Source organism: Procambarus clarkii, chromosome 34 (genome assembly GCF_040958095.1).
Source record: "Procambarus clarkii isolate CNS0578487 chromosome 34, FALCON_Pclarkii_2.0, whole genome shotgun sequence".
NCBI classification, from domain to species: Eukaryota; Metazoa; Arthropoda; class Malacostraca; order Decapoda; family Cambaridae; genus Procambarus; species Procambarus clarkii.
Genome location: NC_091183.1, coordinates 25,672,609 through 25,682,281, shown reverse-complemented (window position 1 = coordinate 25,682,281; position 9,673 = coordinate 25,672,609). Strand labels below are relative to the sequence as shown.

The 9,673-nt window shown below is 51.8% G+C and overlaps 1 long non-coding RNA gene across 1 annotated transcript in view; it reads left to right on the top strand.

The window, feature by feature from the left end:
- LOC138370971 (uncharacterized) overlaps positions 1-9,673 on the top strand; it is a 13,445-nt gene extending 3,772 nt beyond the window's left edge. The window contains exon 3 of the long non-coding RNA XR_011230283.1: positions 9,418-9,673. This is a non-coding gene — a long non-coding RNA (uncharacterized lncRNA). The remainder of the gene's footprint in view (positions 1-9,417) is intronic.

The window sequence follows — 9,673 nt, the reverse complement described above, 5'->3', positions numbered from 1 at the left end:
TACCTGAGCGCGAGTCCTCTTAAAGTAAACGCTCAGGACCCTGGGAATCCCCTAGGGGGCGCGTGGGTCCGATGGATGTGACCCCGGGGTCCCCACTCGCTGTGTGCGAGTTTGAGGGTTGCTCGGTCCCCTTGTCTCAGGGTGACCCTCATTGTTTTTGCCTCTGCCACGCTGCCTGTTGGGTCGGTGATACTTTCGACCCTGAGTCCTGTGAGTGTTGCTGCTTGCTTGTGACTCAATTTACCCAATCCTCTGATGATTCTATTCGGGTACAGGCGGCACGTGCGTTGCAGTCTAGGTTTCGTCTGTTGCAACGCGCTCGGTTGGTTGCTTCCCCGGATGCCCCGGGGCTGCCCCGCTTTGCTTTTCGAGACCCGGACTTGGGGGTGGGGGTCGCTTCGATCCTGGTTCAGTCCGCACCTCCTCGTCCTTCCCCTTCTGTTCGTTCTGGTCCCCCGCCCCTGCTTCCGGCCCCGAAGCGTCTGAGGGTTTCGGGGTCGGAGCAGGGGTTACTTGATCTCGAGACTCGGGCAGCTTCGGGGGTTGCCCCTTCCGGGGGGGCGGCAGAGGCATTCGAGTCTTGTCTCCCGGCCGAAGCTTCAGGGTCTGACCAGTGGGCCCCCCTTCCTCCAGCTTTTCCGGCTGCTCCGTCCTTGTCTTGTGGGGTCGGGGCTTGGGGAGAGGACTCGGCCTCGGGTCCTGTGGTGACGGACCTCGAGGCTGGGGAGGGGCTGACTTGGGGGCCTTGGGCCCCGCTGGACCCCGCCTGGGTTTTTCTTCCCACTGAGCGGGGCTTCTTGTTACAAGGAGTGGGGTTTTCTTTCCCCCCCTCTGCGTACGAGTTGGATTTGGTGTCGGCCCCTCCCCGGGTACGGTTCCGTGTTCCCCCGGGTACGTCGGTTCCGTCCTTCCGGAGGTTTTCGGCTTATCGCGTCCAACCTGGTGTGGTGCGAGCGGCCTTTGCAGCTTACCTCCTGCGTGACCCGGATTATGCCTCGGAAATGGATCCGTCCACGTTCAGGTTTGGGACTTCGTTCCCTTTCTGGCTCCGTTACGAGGTTCCGGAGTCATCCTGGCTAGCAGACTGCCCCTTGTTTGGTCTGGATTCCTGGCATTCCTTCTGTCGTTCCCGCACGCTGGAGTGGCGGGAAGCTTCCACGGTGCTTCAGGTTTTCCTGGGGGGTGAACTTGAGTACCTGAATGAGTGCTTGTTTGCCCCTGCCCTTCCCCGCGATGTGGGCGTTATTCAGCTCCATGTGCAGGTTCCCTCCCTTTCGGCGGCGCTCGTGGCGGAGGACTTGCGCGCTCGGGGCCTTTTGTGTTCGGCCTTGCGGTTCTTTTCCCTCCTGGAGCTGTCTTCGGATTGGCTCGTGGAGGATGTGGGGACGCTTGGGTCCGTCCCGGGGTCCGGCACCTTGTCCTCGGCTGCGCGTTCGTCGGCTGCTTTGTTGAAGCTGTTCACGCCGATTTTGCGGGATGCGGTTTCCCTGTTCTATGCTTCCCGTCTCGCGTGTCGGCAGGCGGTGCTGGGTTCCTCCGTGGAATCTGCTTGGGCTCTGGCTCTTAGGCGTTCTTCACCTTTTTGTCCTCTCCTGTTTGGGGAGTCGGCTGTGGCGCAGTTTATTCAGGCTGCGTCGGCGGCTTGTCGTCCGATGTCGGACTTGTTGGTTTTCCGGGGGTCCCGGGGTGGGTCTTCCCGGAAAGGTCGTGCCAGGGCTCGGGGTTCCTCTCGTCGTGGTAGGCCTCTGGTGTCAGGTTTGGGGTTGGCTCCTCCTGCGGACCCTCCCTCGTCTGGTCGGCGCGGTGTTCGCGCTGTGCGGGGTTCTGGGTCTCGTAAGGGTCGCCGGCCCTTTCGCGGTTTGCCCCTTTGACGGGGCGATGGGGGGGCGGCTTGCGCTATTCGCCCGCGCCTGGTCCCACGATTCGTGGGCCTTTCGGGTCGTGTCTCGCGGCCTGCGGTGGCGTTGGGTGGCCCCTCCCCCCTTTGGGGGGTCGGGGCTGGCGGGGCAGGCTTCTTCCCCTGCGCTCTGTCGAGTCGTCTTGGAGTGGGTACGCTTGGGCGTCGTCGAAACGACGTCGTCCCTCAGATGGGTTTCCCGTCTGTTTCCGGTTCCGAAACGGGACTGCGCGGACCTGCGGTTCATTCTGGACTTGTCCCGTCTGAACCCCTGGGTTCATTGCCCCTCCTTTCGGATGACTACGCTGTCTCAGGTTCGGCTCCTTTTGGAGCCGGGTGCTTGGATGGTGTCCCTGGACCTCCGGGACGCTTATTGGCATGTCCCGATTCATCCGCGGTTCAGGGACTGGCTCGGTTTTGTAGTGGGGCGTCTGAGTTACCGCTTTCGTTGTCTCCCGTTCGGGTTGAACCTGGCACCCCGCGTGTTCACACGCCTTACACGGGTTGTGGTGGCTCGTTTGCGTCTCCTAGGTGTTCGGGTGTTGGCCTACCTCGACGACTGGCTGGTTTGGGCTCCCAGCCAGTCCGCTTGCTTGCTAGCCAGGGATTTGGTTCTTTCCCAGCTCGCCGGGTTCGGGTTCTTGGTGAACTGGAGGAAGTCCCATCTGGTTCCCTCTCAGGTTCGGACTTGGCTGGGTCTCGTGTGGGACTCTCGGACCGCCTCCTTGTCTCTCCCTCCGGAGTCTCTCCTGCGGCTGCGGTCCCGCCTTCGTCTGTTTCTGGAGGGCCCTCGGGTCACCCGGCGGTTGCTCGAGGGGCTGTGCGGGAGCCTGAACTTCGCGATGGTGGTCTACCCGCCGGGTCGGGTTTGGCTTCGACGGCTGTTCTGGTTCCTTCGGGGTTCCCCCTTCCGCCTCTCTCGCGATCGCAGAGTTCGACCCCCGGGGGACTTGCGTCGGTTGCTGCGTCACCGGCTTCCTCTTCGGGTTTTTCGGGGTTCAGTGCCTTGGCGCCTACCCGAGCCCTCGCTCGATGTGTACACGGATGCGTCGTCTCTCGGTTGGGGTTTTGTGACCAGTGCTCACCAGGCCGGCCAGGGGCGTTGGGATCCGTCCTTCCGTCGAGCTCACAGTACGGTGCGGGAGTTCGCGGCAGTGTGGTTTGCTCTGGGGAGGATTCGGGTGGCCCGCGGATCGACGATTCGGCTCCATTCGGACAGCTCTCTGGTGGTTCATTGCCTGAACCGCGGGGGTTCGATGCGGTCCTTGTCTCTTTGGGGTTGGTCGCTTCGGGTGACTCGTCTGCTGAGTTCTCGGGGTTTGGCTCTCCTGGCGGTTCACGTACGGGGCGTGTCCAACGTCTTGGCCGACGCCCTGTCTCGCTTCGTTCCCCTCTCCACGGAGTGGACGGTCGACGACGAGTCCTTCCGTTGGCTTTGCCAGACGTTCGGGCGCCCCGAGGTGGACCTCTTCGCGTCGGCGTGGTCGCGGCGTCTTCCCGTTTATGCGGCGCCCTTCCCCGATTGCGAGGCCGTCGGGGTCGATGCCTTTCGGCTCGACTGGTCGAGGTGGGGGTTCCTGTACCTCTTTCCCCCAGTTCGGCTGTTGCTCCAGGTCCTGACTCGCTTAGAGACTTACCAGGGGAGAGTTGTCCTTCTGGCCCCTTGGTGGCCGGCCCAGCCTTGGTTTCAGGCGCTGGTTGCTCGGTGTCCGAACCCGAGGGTTTTCCCGCGGCTCCGCCTCTTTCAGCAGATCGGGCCGGTACGTCACGTAGCTGGTTCGATCTTCTCCTCGAGTCTTCGCGTATGGTTTTTTTGACTTGAGTCTATCATCATCTCTATGGTGATCAGGTGGCCTCCTTGTTGGTGTCCCACCTGAGGGCTTCTTCTCGGCGGCAGTATGAAGTTTCCTGGCGGTCCTTCCGTTTCTTTTTGCGTCTTCGTCGTGTTAGCTCCTTGTCTGTTCGGGTGGTCTTGTCCTTCCTCTCGTGGTTGTTTCAGGACCGTCATCTTATGCCTAACACTGTCGCTTCGTATCGTGCGGCGCTGGCGGAGCCGCTTCAGCTTGCTTTCGGTATCGATGTTACGTCTGCGCCGTTTCGCAAGCTGTCTCGTGCATTGTTTCACCTCCGGCCTGCTCATGCGTCGCCTGAGCCGTCCTGGTCTTTGGACAGAGTGCTCGCTTTCCTTTCATCTCCTCGTTTCGTTGTGGCCCCTTCGGTCCAGGATTGTTTTTCCAAGGCACTTTTCTTGTTGGCTTTGGCCTCTGGGGGTCGGGTAGGGGAGCTTCATGCTCTCCTCCGGCGCAGGGGTTTCTGCTCTTTTGGTCGTGGTGATAGTTTTGTTCGTTTGCAGCCGTCTCCTTCTTTTCTGGCGAAGAATGAGACTGCTGCGTTCCGGAGGGGTCCATGGGTGGTTGATGCTTGGTTGGTCAGGCCGGGGGTGCATCATGTTTTGTGTCCGGTTGCGGCGCTTCGCCGTTATTTGCGCGCCACAGCTTCTGTGTCCGGGGACGCGCTGTGGGTTGATCCGGTTTCCCTTCTTCCCTGTTCGCGGGTTCGGGTCTCTCAGGTCGTCCGCAGGGTTATTAGGTCTAGCCAGCCTGCGGTCTATCCCCGTGCCCATGACGTTCGTAAGTTCGCGGCTCTTGCTGCCGTCTTTGGGAATATGTCTTGGTCTGATATTCGGGCGCGGGGATTTTTGGCGGTCGAACAGGGTCCTGGCTGCTCGTTACCTTGTGAATGTCCCTGGCCCTCGTCGGGCCTGTGTTGCTTTGGGTCGGCGGTTGCAGCCCGTTGTCTCGGCTTCGAGTTGAGGGGTGAGCGACGACCGCCTCCCGGGTAAGTCCCTCTTTTTCTGTCTGTGGGTAGTTAGCTCCGGGGAGCCGACGGGGCTCCCCCCAGAAAACCAGCGTTGAATGTAATGAAACGCCATTTTCTGGGTGAGTCCCGGAGGCTCCCCGGCATCCCTCCCTCCCTCCGGTCGGCGGTTTTTCGCGTTTTTGACATCCAGCCTCAAGAACTGAGGTGTGGGTAGCCGGCGCGGGGGGTCTGGGGCTCCCCCTTCCCCCTCCCGGGGAGGGGGGAGCTGCGCAGACAGCGGCGCGGCAGTGTGTGACGTCACACTAATTTGCTTGTTTTCGGTTGGGGAGTTCTATCCACTAGTTCGGTATTAGGTAGCAATTTTAACCAGAATAGGGGTTTGTTTTGGGGCGCTTACCTTTCTGGGTGCCTGTTCCGGTCGATGGCAGACATAGAATGCTTCCAACTACACGGGGGCTTCTATAGGCCATTGCTCCCCTTGCCTCTCTGAGGGGGCCCGGTTCTGGCCGTGGTCCCCGGTAGGCCTAAGAACTCCATACACATGACTGATGCCAAAGTCTGACATTAGCATATCAGCCTGGGATAGCTCCGGGGAGCCTCCGGGACTCACCCAGAAAATGGCGTTTCATTACATTCAACGCTGGTTTTTTTGTTTTGAAATATAAATTGTTGAGTTTTGAAACATTTTGACATTAACTATACCTGAATATTTATAAACAAAAAAATGCCAGAACTATGTCCTTGACAATTGCACTAAGAAGTCTTTGCCAAAATCAGGTGCTCAGTGTAGTAGTTAAAAACTTAAAAGTTGTACCACCTCTGGTGCAAGATTAGGGACCCACAGCCTCAGAGAAGAAAATAAAGAGTACTCAGAGAAGGCCTTGAATAATAGGCAGGCTGTTTGTGTGTGTTTCGACGGTAAGCTTGCTGACACCATATGTAATTACCTAAGTGTAGTTACAGGATTAGAGCTACGGTCGTGGTGTCCCGTCTACCCAGCACTCTTTGTCGCATAATGCTTTGAAACTACTGACGGTCTTGGCCGCCACCACCTTCTCACTTAACTTGTTCCAACCGTGTACAACTCTGTATGCGAAAGGAAATTTTTGTATATTTCTTTGGCATCTTTGTTTAGTTAGTTTAAATCTATGACCTTTTGTTCTTGAAGTTCCAGGTCTCGGGAAATCTTCCCTATCGATTTTGTCAATTCCTGTTACTATTTTGTACATAGTGATTTTATCACCTCTTTTTGTTGTCTTCTAGTTTTGGCATATATAATGCCTCTGACCTCTCCACATAGCTCTTGCCCTTTAGTTCTGGGAGCCACTTAGTAGCATGTCTTTGCACCTTTTCCAGTTTGTTGATGTGCTTCTTAACATATGGGCACCAAACAACCGCTGCATATTCTAGCCTTGGATGAACAAAACTCGTGAACAATTTCTTTAGTATTTCGCCATCCATGTATTTAAACGAAATTCTGAAGTTAGAAAGCGTGGCATAGGCTCCTCACACAACGTTCTTTATGTGGGCCTCAAGTGATAGTTTTCTATCTAGAATCAACCCTAGACCTCTTTCTTTTATCAGAATTATATAAAGATTTCTCACATAATTTGTAGGTTGTGTGGGATCTATGTTCTATTCCACATTCCATAACATGGCATTTATTCACATTAAATTTCATTTGCCAAGTGGTGCTCCAAATACTTATTTTGTCCAGGTCTTCTTGAAGGGCATGACAATCATCTAAATTTCTTATCCATCCCATTATCTTAGCATCATCAGCAAACATGTTTATATAATTCTGTATTCCAACTGGTAGATCATTTATGTAGACAATGAACATTTCTGGTGCATGTACTGTGGTACTCCACTTGTGACACTTCTCCAGTCCGATTGCCTCTGATTACTGCCCTCATTTTTCTATCAGTCAGAAAATTTTTCATCCATGTTAGAAGCTTACCTGTCACCCATCCAAAATTTTCTAGTTTCCAGAACAACCTCTTATGTGGAACTCTGTCGAAAGCCTTTTTTATGTCTAGATAGATGCAGTCAACCCAACTACCTTTTTCCTTTAAAATCTCTGTGGCTCAATCATAGAAACTGAGTAAATTCGATACACAGGATCTTCCAGATCGAAAACAATACTGTCTGTGTGATATTATATAATTTCTCTCCAGGTGTTCTACCCATTTAGTTTTTATTATTTTTGTTTTCAATCTTTTCACTGTTACACTTGTCAATGATTCAGGTCTATGACTGAGAGAGGTGGGGTCTTCCCTGTTGCTACTTTTGTAGATTGGAACTATGTTAGCCTTTTTCCACATGTTTGCTATGACTCCTGTACACAGGGATGCCTGAAAGATCAGGTGAAGTGGAAGGCTGAGCTCAGATGCACATTCTCTCAGAACCCATGGTGAAACTCCATCTGGACCAACTGCTATGTTCTTACTTAGCTCCTTTAGCATATTTTCCACTTCATCTCTAGACACCTCTATACGCTCTATGATGTTCTCAGAAATTCTTATTGTGTCTGGTTCTCTTAAGATTTCATTTTGTATAAACACACTTAGGAACTTTTGGTTTAATGTTTCACACATTGCATTATCATTTTCTGTGAATCTGTTTCCTATTTTCAACCTCTGGATATTATCCTTTACCTGCAATTTGTTGTTTATGAATTTGTAGAATATGCCCAGTTCTGTTTTACATTTATCCGTTATCCCTTTTTAAAAATTTCTTTCTGCCTCTCCCCTTACTGCTGTATAGTTGTTTCTCGCATCTTTGTTTCGTTGGTATGATTGGGGGTTTGGCTTCTTTCTATATTGATACCTGCTTGATGGGGTTCTGCTCTTCTACTCCCCAAGCCCGGCCCGAGGCCAGGCTCGACTTGTGAGAGTTTGGTCCACCAGGCTGTTGCTTGGAGCGGCCCGCAGGGCCACATACCCACCACAGCCCGGCTGATCTGGAACTTCTCTTAGAAAACAGTCCAGTTTTCTCCTGAAGATGTCCACGGTTGTTCCGGCAATATTTCTTATAGTCGCTGGGAGGACGTTGAACAACCGCGGACCTCTGATGTTTATACAGTGCTCTCTGATTGTGCCTGTGGCACCTCTGCTCTTCACTGGTTCAATCTTGCATTTTTTTCCATATCGTTCACTCCAGTACGTTGTTATTTTACTGTGTAGATTTGGGACCTGGGCCTCCAGTATCTTCCATGTGTATATTATTTGGTATCTCTCATCTCCTTTCTAGAGAGTACATTTGGAGAGCTTTGAGACGATCCCAATAATTTAGGTGTTTTATCTCGTCTATGCGTGCCGTATATGTTCTCTGTATTCCCTCTATTTCAGCAATCTCTCCTGCTCTGAAGGGGGAAGTGAATACTGAGCAGTACTCGAGACGGGACAACTTAAGTGACTTGAAGAGTACAACCATTGTGATGGGATCCCTGGATTTGAAAGTTCTCATAATCCATCCAACCATTTTTCTGGCTGACGCAATATTTGCTTGGTTATGCTCCTTAAACATTAGATCGTCGGACATCATTATTCCTAAATCCTTGACATGCTGTTTTTCTACTATGGGCAGATTCGATTGTGTTTTGTACCCTGTATTATGTTTCAGATCCTCATTTTTGCCATACCTGAAATTTATCACTGTTAAACATCATGTTATTTTCTGCTGCCCAATCTAAAACTTTGTTGACATCTGCTTGTAGTTTTTCAATGTCTTTCATTCCATTTTTGTGTCTTTTGGTCTGTGGCCCTCTCTCAATTTCTGTTGAACCAATCCTGTTTTCTGGCCCTGCATCTCTGTTTTGGTATGAATGTTTGTGTGCCTTCATTGTATATTTTGCAAAATTTGGCATACATTTAATTTACTTCCCTGTCTAGCAACAAGTCTGCCTAATTACTTATTAAAAAATTTTGAAGTTCCCCATAGTGACCTCTCTCTTGAAATCAAGTTTATCAACTGTTTCAATGTCCCCATTTTCTGTGTGTGTGTGTGTGTGTTTAGAGGCTAAGCTTGCTGATACCATGTGTGTGTGTGTGTGTGTGTGTTTGGAGGCTAAGCTTGCTGATACCATGTGTGTGTGTGTGTGTTTGGAGGCTAAGCTTGCTGATACCATGTGTGTGTGTGTTTGGAGGCTAAGCTTGCTGATACCATGTGTGTGTGTGTGTGTTTGGAGGCTAAGCTTGCTGATACCATGTGTGTGTGTGTGTGTTTGGAGGCTAAGCTTGCTGATACCATGTGTGTGTGTTTGGAGGCTAAGCTTGCTGATACCATGTGTGTGTGTGTTTGGAGGCTAAGCTTGCTGATACCATGTGTGTGTGTGTGTTTGGAGGCTAAGTTTGCTAACACCGTGTGTGTACTCACCTATTTTTACTCACCTGTTTAAATAATAATAGGGGTGTGTACCACCTCTGGTGCAATTGTAGGGACCCACAGCCTTGAAGAAAATAAAGAGTATTCAGAGAAGACCTTGTGGATTCTCACTGAACACTAATCTTTTCTTCTCCTACCACCCCTCTTATTTTGTTTTATGCTGTATTCTATTATATATCATATAAATACATAGCCAAATGGCAATATTTATTATGTCTATACAAAAAGAAGACATCCACTTTATTGTTTTTCTCTCCTTTGTTTCTATGTGGATTTTGTTGTGACTAAAGATTCTCCTCCTTTCCCATCAACAGGTCTTCCTCACTGGGCTTGCTCGGCTTTTGTGTTACTGTGAGGGTGCCATCATCGTTTACCCTTCAAGACTGACTCATGCTGGCATTGCATTTGTGGACTTCCCTTCACAGTAAACAGTCCTTCTCCATATGGTGATTGTCCAGGGCAAGCAGGGTGTGACTGCCATCTTGGAGAAGCAGGGTCTTTTAATATGAAGAATCTTCCGTCTTCTCTACTTACGCCAGCTTGTGCCGGCCTTGCATTCTTGTTACTTCA